A 12,462-nucleotide genomic window follows, 5' to 3' on the forward strand; every position below is an offset into this window, starting at 1 on the left:
TTGTTAAACTCAACTCACGTACAACTCTACATTATCTTCCCACCCAACGCGTTACCCCACCTGTAGCCCCTTCTTTTGCACCATCTGCGGGGCATGTGACTTTCCCCAACAGTATCCTAATTCCTCTTTACCACCATCTGTCTCATCCACCCACGGTTCAAAAAAAATATTAGTCCAGCCCCCCACCTTAAACCTGACTGTGATCTCTTTCAATGCTCAACATTTTTCTGGTAAACGCCAAGAACTGAAAATCCTTTCATCTACCTGGAACGCTGACTGTATTTGTATTACTGAAACTTGGGCAACCTCCACTCAAACTGACGCAATCTACAACTTATCGGGCTACAATTTACTGCGTCAAGACCGTTCGGGACGTACTGGTGGTGGGGTTATGGTCTACATACGACATGGCATTATTTTTCACTAGCTTGCCGTCCAAGTGACCCATGCTGAATCATTATGGCTCGAACTTAAACCTACCTCTTCAGCTTCCTGGATCACCCTAGCCGGCATCTATTGTCCTCCCAATTCATCGAAAACTGGCACTTATAATCTCTTCCATGATATCAAAACACTATCAAAACGTACATCTGAACTTATAATCACTGGAGACTTCATCCTCCCGTCAATCTGTTGGACGTCCGTCACGACTACTAAAGGCTCAACTCCTATTCACCAAGACTTTATTGATATGTTGCACTCCCCTGCACTCAGCCAACATATCACATTTCCAATACGCTTCAGCCAAAGTGTCGCTCTCACAACTAATGTTTTGGACCTCCTCATCACTAAAGCCAACGTCACTCCCACTATCACTCCCCTCCGCCATGTTGGAGGCAGTGACCATCTGACCATCAGTGCGAAGTACCCACTACATGCAACAAGCGCTTCTCCACCGAAAAAATTCTACTATAATTACGACTATAGCCGGGGAGAATGTACTCGGCTAAACTTTTTATTAACTGCCCACGACAGGGCCCCCCTTACTCAACTACCAAGCGAAGATGCATGGAACTTCTTCAAGAAATCACTCTTTGATTATGTCTCAAAAAATGTGCCCTTGTTCAACCACTCGGCCAAACGTACTTTCAAGACCTGGATCTCTCTTGCCACCAGACGCGCAATCCGTAAAAAGGAACGCCTATGGAAGAATTTACGTCGCGCTGCCTCTTCTGGAGATCAACTTCGCAGGGATACCTTAAAATTACATTAAAAAACCCAACAATGTGGAACTTGGAACTTGAATATCTGGTGGAAATGGAGAACCCGAGCTTAAATATGCTTGCAGATGCTGATGCTTTTCGCTTAGTGTTTTCGTGATATTGATGAAATTCTTTGTACTATTGGCGTATCTCTTGTATACACTGTGCTTGCTTTCAAATCTTAATGTCCACAATCGAATAAGTGGCCCAAATTGTAAAATTAGTCCTGGGCAATGCTCAAAAAAATGTGGTGCTTAGGTTTTATTTTGTAATCGGGAAATAATGCTAGCAAGTCTCTTTTGTAATCTTGAAGCAGAATCTGTAGTTCGGCGACTTCGTTTTTTGAAATTGCAGGGGCTGTAACAATTTCTAGAATCTGCTTAAAAAGTATCCAAACTGGATTTTTATCTTGAACTCTATCTTTCAATATTAGAGAAAGGAGCCTTAACAGACACCAGATTTGTGACGCGTCCCCAGTCAGCTTTTGGCAATTTGGTTTAGCATGACAAGGTTTATTACCTAAAACCTTTCCTTTGTAAGGAAAATTAGTAACAAGCCAGTTAAAATAGTGCCACGAAAACCATTTTTCTTTCACCCACTGCGATATGAATAGATACAGATCATATGCGACTACTCCTTCAAATAGGTCATGCGCTAAGCAAGGAGCTAGTCCAGGATCGCAAACGTGAAAATGTTTCAATTCATTGAAAGGAGAATTAAATTTTACACCTCTTCTTATAATTAAGCTTGAATCACGTTCAAGTTCTTTAACATCGTCATTGTAAGAACCTATCGTTCTTTTTCCGAAGTTTTTGAATTCATTTGCTTCTTCAGCAGAGATACTAAGCAAAACCGACAGTAATTGCCACTGTTGAAATTTTTTTGAAAACCACCAATTTCGTTATTGCCTAGATTGTCACCAAGAAGGCTTACAAGATATACTTTTATCTTTTTTCCTTCACCAAGATTAAGTCCATCGTCTTCCAGGTTTTTCAAATCGTAAACTAGTTTTTCGTAGCATTTTCTAATCCCAAAAGAGTAAATGTTTTTTTCCTTAGTTAGTGATACTAAATGTATGTGATCAATTGAAGATCGAAGTTCTGGAGGAATGTTAACAAGTGTGTAATAAACACCGACAATTTTATGTTTGCACTTAGCTGACCCTAAAGGATTAACAGTCTCAAAACTGTCTTGAAATATGAGAAGCTGAGTAGAATTCTCGACATTTTCTAGATGCGATTTTTTAAAGATTTTCCCATCACTTATATCCCTGAGGATCTGATTTTCACCCGTTTCGTAGGTCGGTTTTGGAAACTGTAATTTTTCCTGTACATCAACATTTGATAAAAGTGATGAAAGGGACTTTTGAATTGGAACATAGTGGTAAAACGTTTTAAATCCCTCCGAATATCCCAAGAAAACTGGAATTGGCTCCACATAATTAAAATACTTTTCATAATAACCATGACGACGGTGAATAGAAGCTAACTCTACGTTTGATTTTGGTGCGAGTATGGATGTTGACAGTTTTGTCATGATGTTTGCTAATACTTCATCGCCTACCCCTGAAGATTTAAGAACGTTTGATATAGTTTCGACAATGAGGGAATTCTGTTCTGCTTCTAATTTAATCATTTCCTCGGCTATAAATTGAATTGTTGAACTAGGGACAAATTTCTTCGCTTGCAGTTTCAGATAAAACAACATGAGATTTTTTAGGCACAGATCATGAGGTTGCGATGTTTCTTTATTGCCGTCTCGTAAGTGCAAGCTGTCAAGTGTTTTTAATTTTAATTCTTCTACATCAGGTTCGTGAAGAACTAAATCACTTTCATTAGTTTTTAAATCAATTTCATCGGTTTGTAAGTCAGTTTCTTCTGCGTCCTTGTTGATTATGTTTATTGAGTTATTATCTCGCATATTCTTATTAATAGCCAAGTCCTTGTGACAACGTGCCAAATGGCAAGTAAATGAGTTCAGTTTGTTATATTTTTTTTCACAATTATAAAATGGGCACGTGACTATGTCACCTTTCTTTAAGTGTTCTTTGGTCAAATGCAAAACAAGCGCTTTTGGTTGCAAAAATATCGCTTGGCATGTCGGGAAATTACATTTATAATCACTATTACCGCGTAATTGTTCGAAGGCTTGTGGTTTATTACGGCTCACGGGTAGTTGAGCGGTTTTCAAAAGAGCGTTTTGCAATAAAGCGGTGCCCAAAACAGCGGTTTGCAAAACCGCGTGGAAGCAAAACCGCGGTTGCTGTTTCCGCGTTTCTCAATACAGCGCTATTTCCCAAAACAGCGGTTGCTGTTTCCGCGTTTCTCAATATAGCGCTATTTTCCCAACCAGCGGTTTAGCACTACAGCGTTTCATAACCGTTTGTGATCCTTAGGTTATGGACTGGTTCGCGGAATATATTTTGGAAAAGGTGGCAGCAAATTAATATGAGTATATTTTCGAAAAGGTGGCAGCTAATTAATAGGAAAATAATTTGGAAAAGGTGGCAGCTAACTATTAGGAGGATATTTTGGAAAAGGTGGTAGGTAATTAATAGGAGAATATTTTGGAAAAGGTGGCAGCTTATTATTAGGAGAATATTTTGGAAAAAATGGCAGCTAATTAATAGGAGAATATTTTGGAAAAAATAGCAGCTAATTAATAGGAGAATATTTTGGAAAAGGTGGCAGCTAATAGGAGAATATTTTGGAAAAGGTGGCAGCTAATGGGAGAATATTTTGGAAAAATGGCAGCTAATTAATAGGAGAATATTTTGGAAAAGGTGGCAGCTAATTAATAAATGTTAAACTTTTTCGAAGCCATAGTGTAACGTTAAAAATTAAATTTTGTTAAAAAGAAGAGAGGACTTATGGCAATAAAATACAAGTACTTTATTAGGTGTAAATTGCCTAATAAAAATACACTTGAGATGAGAGCTTTCGGCTCGAGACTGATGAAGGCTCTCGAGCCGAAAGCTCTCATCTCAAGTGTATTTTTATTAGGCAATTTACACCTAATAAAGTACTTGTATTTTATTGCCATAAGTCCTCTCTTCTTTTTAACAAAATTTAATTTTTAGCTAATTAATAGGAGGGTATTTTGGATAAGGTGGAAGGTCATTTATAGGAGTTCAAATAATCCATCCCAACCAAACATTAAAACGCATTAACACACTAGACCACGAAATTGTTTGTTTGACAACCTTCAAAATTCAAACCTAAAGCTGAAATCAATACTAATTAGAGCTCGGCATCATCCATCCGTTATCCGAAAATTAGTGAATAATCGATTATTTATAGATAAATGTTGTAGACATAATTCGATTTAATATACAACTTCTGTTGATAATTATGGATTATGGATAAAATAACGTGGATGATGGATAGATAATGCCGAGCTCTAATACTTATACCTTCAACAATACGAAACAACGCTAAATATGTAAACGCTGTAATCAAAATGCGCTGAAACGAGAAATGGCTATAATGGCAAACGCATTTATGAAAAAGCCGTTTTGGACAATGCTGTTTTGATAACACGCCCAATCGATAACATACCGATATTTCGGTGCTTCAGGAAAGTTGTAAGATTCAACTAATAGAATAAATGCAAAATTTTCTTTAGTATTTTTTAACACTCAAAAAACTTACTTACCTCACTGTCATTTCAACAAATACGTGGGGTCTTTTAAACAAAATTTTCAAATTTCATGTATATTATAATTTTATAGCTAAAATATTGATTATCAGAATGAAATTTAAGTAATCATTCCTACTTATAGCTTAACACTTAAGTTTTGACCTAATTTCAGGTTTACAAGTGGGGACCTAAACCGTCTTCCAACCTTATATCTGGGGACATTTGTGTATAAATTATTAGATTTTGAATAAGTGTCAAAGCCTATATGGTTCCATCAAGTATTTCAATTTCATTTTTCACACTCGATAAATTTACAAGTCGGGACCTTCACAGTCATTTCAACAGACAAGTGGGGTCTTTTAAACACACATTTTCTAATTTCATGTATATATTAATTTTATAGTTTAAATATTGATTATTATAATGAAATTTAGGTAATCGGACCTTTTAAAGGCTTAACACTTAAGTTTTGAGCTCATTTCAGGTTTACAAGTGGGGACCTAAACCGTCTTCCAACCTTATATCTGGGGACATTTGTGTATAAATTATTAGGTTTTGAATTAGTGTCAAAGCCTAATGGTTCCATCAAGTATTTCAATTTCATTTTTCACACTCGATAAATTTACAAGTGGGGACCTTCACCGTCATTTCAACAGACAAGTGGGGTCTTTTAAACACACATTTTCTAATTTCATGTATATTTTAATTTTATAGTTTAAATATTGATTATTACCCAAACCGAGTATCGTACCCCTAGACCAACGGACCATGTATGTAACTGAAACATGGTCAAGTCATAGTCCAACCCTGTAATCAGTTACATTAAAATAGTCACTACATTACTTCATCGAGAAGTCGGGTCCGTCCGGGATTTGAACCCGGGACCACTCGCATCCAAAGCGAGTATCATACCCCTAGACCAACGGACCATGTATGTAACTGAAACATGGTCAACTTATAGTCCAACCCTGTAATCAGTTACATTAAAATAGTCACTACATTACTTCATCGAGAAGTCGGGTACGTCCAGGATTTGAACCCGGGACCACTCGGACCCTAAGCGATTATCATACCCCAAGACCAACGGACCATGTATGTAACTGAAACATGGTCAACTCATAGTCCAACCCTGTAATCAGTTACATTAAAATAGTCACTACATTACTTCATCGAGAAGTCGGGTCCGACCGGGATTTGAACCCGGCACCACTCGCACCCAAAGCGAGTATCATACCCCTAGACCAGCGGACCATGTATGCAACTGAAACATGGTCAACTCATAGTCCAACCCTGTAATCAGTTGCATTAAAATAGTCACTACATTACTTCATCGAAAAGTCGGGTCCGTCCGGGATTGAACCCGGGACCACTCGCATCCAAAGCGAGTATCATACCCCTAGACCAACGGACCATGTATGTAACTGAAACATGGTCAACTCATAGTCCAACCCTGTAATCAGTTGCTATTAAATAGTCATTAGATTATTTCTGCAAAAAGTCGGGTCCGTCCGGGATTTGAACCCGGGACCACTCGGACCCTAAGGGAGTATCATACCCCTAGACCAACTGACCATGTCTGTAACTGAAACATGATCAATTCATAGTCCAACCCTGTAATCAGTTGCATTAAAATAGTCACTACATTACTTTATCGAAAAGTTGGGTCCGTCCGGGATTTGAACCCGGCACCACTCGCACCCAAAGCGAGTATCATACCCCTAAACCAGCGGACCATGTATGTAACTGAAACATGGTCAACTCATAGTCCAACCCTGTAATCAGTTGCTATTAAATAGTCATTAGATTATTTCTGCAAAAAGTCGGGTCCGTCCGGGATTTGAACCTGGGACCACTCGGACCCTAAGCGAGTATCATACCCCAAGACCAACTGACCATGTCTGTAACTGAAACATGATCAATTCATAGTCCAACCCTGTAATCAGTTGCATTAAAATAGTCACTACATTACTTCATCGAGAAGTCGGGTCCGACCGGGATTTGAACCCGGCACCACTTGCACCTAAAGCGAGTATCATACCCCTAGACCAACGGACCATGTATGTAACTGAAACATGGTCAACTCATAGTCCAACCCTGTAATCAGTTGCTATTAAATAGTCATTAGATTATTTCTGCAAAAAGTCGGGTCCGTCCGGGATTTGAACCCGGGACCACTCGGACCCTAAGCGAGTATCATACCCCTAGACCAACTGACCATGTCTGTAACTGAAACATGGTCAACTTATAGTCCGACCCTGTAATCAGTTGCATTTAAATAGTCACTAGATTATTTCTGAAAAAAGTTGTGTCCGTCCGGTATTTGAACCCGGGACCACTCGCACCCTAAGCGAGTATCATACCCCTAGCGCAACAGACCATGTATGCAACTGAAACATGGTCAACTCATAGTCCAACCCTGTAATCAGTTGCATTAAAATAGTCACTACATTACTTCATCGAGAAGTCGGGTCCGTCCGGGATTTGAACCCGGGACCACTCGCACCCAAAGCGAGTATCATACCCCTAGACCAACGGACCATGTATGTAACTGAAACATGGTCAACTCATAGTCCAACCTAATAATCAGTTACATTAAAATAGTCATTACATTACTTCATCGAGAAGTCGTGTCCGTCCGGGATTTGAACCCGGGACCACTCGCACCCAAAGCGAGTATCATACCCCTTGACCAACGGACCATGTATGTAACTGAAACATGGTCAACTCATACTCCAACCCTGTAATCAGTTGCATTTAAATAGTCATTAGATTTTTTCTGCAAAAAGTCGGGTCCGTCCGGGATTTGAACCCGGGACCACTCGAACCCTAAGCGAGTATCATTAGATTATTATATAAAAAAGGACTTGGTTTGCCCAAGCCTGAAAAACAAAACGATAAGAGTTTTTTCCAGTTGACTGAAGCGCGGATATTTTATTTTTCTATATAATTTTAAAGACAATCCGTATTTTACTACTCTTTAGAATTTAATTCAATCTCCTGATTTTACTGGTAATGGATTTATTTCCTATAAATTAATTGAAATAAAAAATTACTTACCTCAGATTTTTCAGGATAAAATTTTACGAAAATGGAATTGTTGAAAAATCTGAGATAAGTAATTTTTTATTTCAATTAATTTATAGGAAATAAATCCATTACCAGTAAAATCAGGAGATTGAATTAAATTCTAAAGAGTAGTAAAATACGGATTGTCTTTAAAATTATATAGAAAAATAAAATATCCGCGCTTCAGTCAACTGGAAAAAACTCTTATCGTTTTGTTTTTCAGGCTTGGGCAAACCAAGTCCTTTTTTATATAATATCTGTTCCTTCAGTCTGCATTTGTATTAATCTATTATAAAACAATTTTTTGCCTGAAATGCGAAATTTTTCACTTCTAGGACGAGGTTAAAAATGGTTCTACACTTCTACATATTCTTATAAGATACGGCTCACAATTCGTTTTAGAACCCGAGCTTAATAGTCAACTTCAAAACCAACATCCTGCCACGATTTTTAAACTATCAAATCCGTATCTTTTACAGTCCACTCTACGATTACAATTATCCATGACATTGCGTTCATTGCCCTTGTACGTTTACAGTGAGTGGCACCGTGGCCAGTTATTTTAATTAAAATACCTAGGCCACAGGTCCAGTTTTAAAAAAAATCCTTATTTCCATCACTGATCCATCTATCCTTATGCCTTACTGAAGGCTACAGTGAAATATCCATGAAGCGTAAGCTTCTATTATAAATCCATGGTCTAAGTAAGGCAACTTAAGCCTTGGTCGAAACTAACATCTAAAATATAAATTAAAAAGGTATCTTAAGTATAGAATTTCAACCGAGACACATAATTAAACGAAAAATAGACCCGCCAGAGAAATTTTTAATAAATATAGTGTTATATTTATTGAAATATATCAAGTTAAAGTTTCAAGGCGGTGAAATGGCAAATTAGCGTCGTCTACTGTAGAGTATTGAACAACTAGCGTCGTCTGCTGTAGAATAATCTTTTGAGGTACTTACATTTTTAATTAAATTAACATACTTAGACTTAATTAATTTTGATGAAACTTGAAAAAGGCACACCTTGAATAGTTACTTGTTAATTTGAAAGTATTCCGAAACGTAACTTCGCTTTAGTTTTTAAATGATTCGATGTACAGGAGCACCAAAAACCCCATGTTATTCCTATGGGAAAATCAGCGAAAATCTGTGAATTTTCATTTAACATTACGGGAGGGTGTGGGATCTTATCTAGAAGGGCCTACCGGCCCTCTAGAATTTCTGCAAAAAGTCGGGTCCGTCCGTGATTTGAACCAGGGACCACTCGGACCCTAAGCGAGTATCATACCCCTAGACCAACTGACCATGTCTGTAACTGAAACATGATCAATTCATACTCCAACCCTGTAATCAGTTGCTATTAAATAGTCATTTGATTATTTCTGCAAAAAGTCGGGTCCGTCCGGGATTTGAACCCGGGACCACTCGGACCCTAAGCGAGTATCATACCCCTAGACCAACTGACCATGTCTGTAACTGAAACATGATCAATTCATAGTCCAACCCTGTAATCAGTTGCATTAAAATAGTCACTACATTACTTTATCGAAAAGTTGGGTCCGTCCGGGATTTGAACCCGGCACCACTCGCACCCAAAGCGAGTATCATACCCCTAGATCAGCGGACCATGTATGCAACTGAAACATGGTCAACTTATAGTCCGACCCTGTAATCAGTTGCATTTAAATAGTCACTAGATTATTTCTGCAAAAAGTCATGTCCGTCCGGTATTTGAACCCGGGACCACTCGCACCCTAAGCGAGTATCATACCCCTAGCGCAACGGACCATGTATGCAACTGAAACATGGTCAACTCATAGTCCAACCCTGTAATCAGTTGCATTAAAATAGTCACTACATTACTTCATCGAAAAGTCGGGTCCGTCCGGGATTGAACCCGGGACCACTCGCATCCAAAGCGAGTATCATACCCCTAGACCAACGGACCATGTATGTAACTGAAACATGGTCAACTCATAGTCCAACCCTGTAATCAGTTGCTATTAAATAGTCATTAGATTATTTCTGCAAAAAGTCGGGTCCGTCCAGGATTTGAACCCGGGACCACTCGGACCCTAAGCGAGTATCATACCCGAAGACCAACTGACCATGTCTGTAACTGAAACATGATCAATTCATAGTCCAACCCTGTAATCAGTTGCATTAAAATAGTCACTACATTACTTTATCGAAAAGTTGGGTCCGTCCGGGATTTGAACCCGGCACCACTCGCACCCAAAGCGAGTATCATACCCCTAGACCAGCGGACCATGTATGTAACTGAAACATGGTCAACTCATACTCCAACCCTGTAATCAGTTGCATTTAAATAGTCATTAGATTATTTCTGCAAAAAGTCGGGTCCGTCCGGGATTTGAACCTGGGACCACTCGGACCCTAAGAGAGTATCATTCCCCAAGACCAACTGACCATGTCTGTAACTGAAACATGATCAATTCATAGTCCAACCCTGTAATCAGTTGCTTTAAAATAGTCACTACATTACTTTATCGAAAAGTTGTGTCCGTCCGGTATTTGAACCCGGGACCACTCGCACCCTAAGCGAGTATCATACCCCTAGCGCAACAGACCATGTATGCAACTGAAACATGGTCAACTCATAGTCCAACCCTGTAATCAGTTGCATTAAAATAGTCACTACATTACTTCATCGAGAAGTCGGGTCCGTCCGGGATTTGAACCCGGGACCACTCGCACCCAAAGCGAGTATCATACCCCTAGACCAACGGACCATGTATGTAACTGAAACATGGTCAACTCATACTCCAACCCTGTAATCAGTTGCATTTAAATAGTCATTAGATTATTTCTGCAAAAAGTCGGGTCCGTCCGGGATTTGAACCCGGGACCACTCGGACCCTAAGCGAGTATCATTAGATTATTTCTGCAAAAAGTCGGGTCCGTCCGTGATTTGAACCAGGGACCACTCGCACCCAAAGCGAGTATCATACCCCTAGACCAACGGACCATGTATGTAACTGAAACATGGTCAACTCATACTCCAACCCTGTAATCAGTTGCATTTAAATAGTCATTAGATTATTTCTGCAAAAGTCGGGTCCGTCCGGGATTTGAACCCGGGACCACTCGGACCCTAAGCGAGTATCATTAGATTATTTCTGCAAAAAGTCGGGTAAGTCCGGGATTTGAACCAGGGACCACTCGGACCCTAAGCGAGTATCATACCCCTAGCGCAACAGACCATGTATGCAACTGAAACATGGTCAACTCATAGTCCAACCCTGTAATCAGTTGCATTAAAATAGTCACTACATTACTTCATCGAGAAGTCGGGTCCGTCCGGGATTTGAACCCGGGACCACTCGCACCCAAAGCGAGTATCATACCCCTAAACCAACGGATCATGTATGTAACTGAAACATGGTCATCTCATAGTCCAACCCAGTAATCAGTAACATTAAAATAGTCACTACATCACTTCATCGAGAAGTCGGGTCCGTCCGGGATTTGAACCCGGGACCACTCGCACCCAAAGCGAGTATCATACCCCTAGACCAACGGACCATGTATGTAACTGAAACATGGTCAACTCATAGTCCAACCCAGTAATCAGTTACATTAAAATAGTCATTACATTACTTCATCGAGAAGTCGGGTCCGTCCGGGATTTGAACCCGGGACCACTCGCACCCAAAGCGAGTATCATACCCCTAGACCAACGGACCATGTATGTAACTGAAACATGGTCAACTCATACTCCAACCCTGTAATCAGTTGCATTTAAATAGTCATTAGATTATTTCTGCAAAAAGTCGGGTCCGTCCGGGATTTGAACCCGGGACCACTCGGACCCTAAGCGAGTATCATTAGATTATTTCTGCAAAAAGTCGGGTAAGTCCGGGATTTGAACCAGGGACCACTCGGACCCTAAGCGAGTATCATACCCCTAGCGCAACAGACCATGTATGCAAATGAAACATGGTCAACTCATAGTCCAACCCTGTAATCAGTTGCATTAAAATAGTCATTACATTACTCCATCGAGAAGTCGGGTCCGTCCGGGATTTGAACCCGGGACCACTCGCACCCAAAGCGAGTATCATACCCCTAAACCAACGGATCATGTATGTAACTGAAACATGGTCATCTCATAGTCCAACCCAGTAATCAGTAACATTAAAATAGTCACTACATTACTTCATCGAGAAGTCGGGTCCGTCCGGGATTTGAACCCGGGACCACTCGCACCCAAAGCGAGTATCATACCCCTAGACCAACGGACCATGTATGTAACTGAAACATGGTCAACTCATACTCCAACCCTGTAATCAGTTGCATTTAAATAGTCATTAGATTATTTCTGCAAAAAGTCGGGTCCGTCCGGGATTTGAACCCGGGACCACTCGGACCCTAAGCGAGTATCATTAGATTATTTCTGCAAAAAGTCGGGTAAGTCCGGGATTTGAACCAGGGACCACTCGGACCCTAAGCGAGTATCATACCCCTAGCGCAACAGACCATGTATGCAATTGAAACATGGTCAACTCATAGTCCAACCCTGTAATCA

At 39.9% G+C, this 12,462-nt stretch overlaps 6 non-coding genes across 6 annotated transcripts; all 6 read right to left on the reverse strand.

Annotated features, from left to right (window-relative positions):
• Positions 1 to 5,698: 5,698 nt before the first annotated feature.
• On the reverse strand, positions 5,699 to 5,770 carry TRNAP-UGG (transfer RNA proline (anticodon UGG)). The gene has a single exon. It is a non-coding gene; the product is annotated as a tRNA-Pro (tRNA).
• A 1,537-nt stretch (positions 5,771 to 7,307) lies between these two features.
• TRNAP-UGG (transfer RNA proline (anticodon UGG)) lies at positions 7,308 to 7,379 on the reverse strand. The gene has a single exon. It is a non-coding gene; the product is annotated as a tRNA-Pro (tRNA).
• Positions 7,380 to 10,594: 3,215 nt separating this feature from the next.
• TRNAP-UGG (transfer RNA proline (anticodon UGG)) lies at positions 10,595 to 10,666 on the reverse strand. The gene has a single exon. It is a non-coding gene; the product is annotated as a tRNA-Pro (tRNA).
• A 721-nt stretch (positions 10,667 to 11,387) lies between these two features.
• On the reverse strand, positions 11,388 to 11,459 carry TRNAP-UGG (transfer RNA proline (anticodon UGG)). The gene has a single exon. It is a non-coding gene; the product is annotated as a tRNA-Pro (tRNA).
• An 89-nt stretch (positions 11,460 to 11,548) lies between these two features.
• On the reverse strand, positions 11,549 to 11,620 carry TRNAP-UGG (transfer RNA proline (anticodon UGG)). Its single transcript has one exon. It is a non-coding gene; the product is annotated as a tRNA-Pro (tRNA).
• A 486-nt stretch (positions 11,621 to 12,106) lies between these two features.
• On the reverse strand, positions 12,107 to 12,178 carry TRNAP-UGG (transfer RNA proline (anticodon UGG)). The gene has a single exon. It is a non-coding gene; the product is annotated as a tRNA-Pro (tRNA).
• Positions 12,179 to 12,462: the final 284 nt, after the last annotated feature.

The sequence above is a fragment of the Phalangium opilio genome, unplaced genomic scaffold (assembly GCF_054372755.1).
Source record: "Phalangium opilio isolate 3A_F unplaced genomic scaffold, DU_Popi_V2 ptg000098l_1, whole genome shotgun sequence".
Classification (NCBI taxonomy): Eukaryota; Metazoa; Arthropoda; class Arachnida; order Opiliones; family Phalangiidae; genus Phalangium; species Phalangium opilio.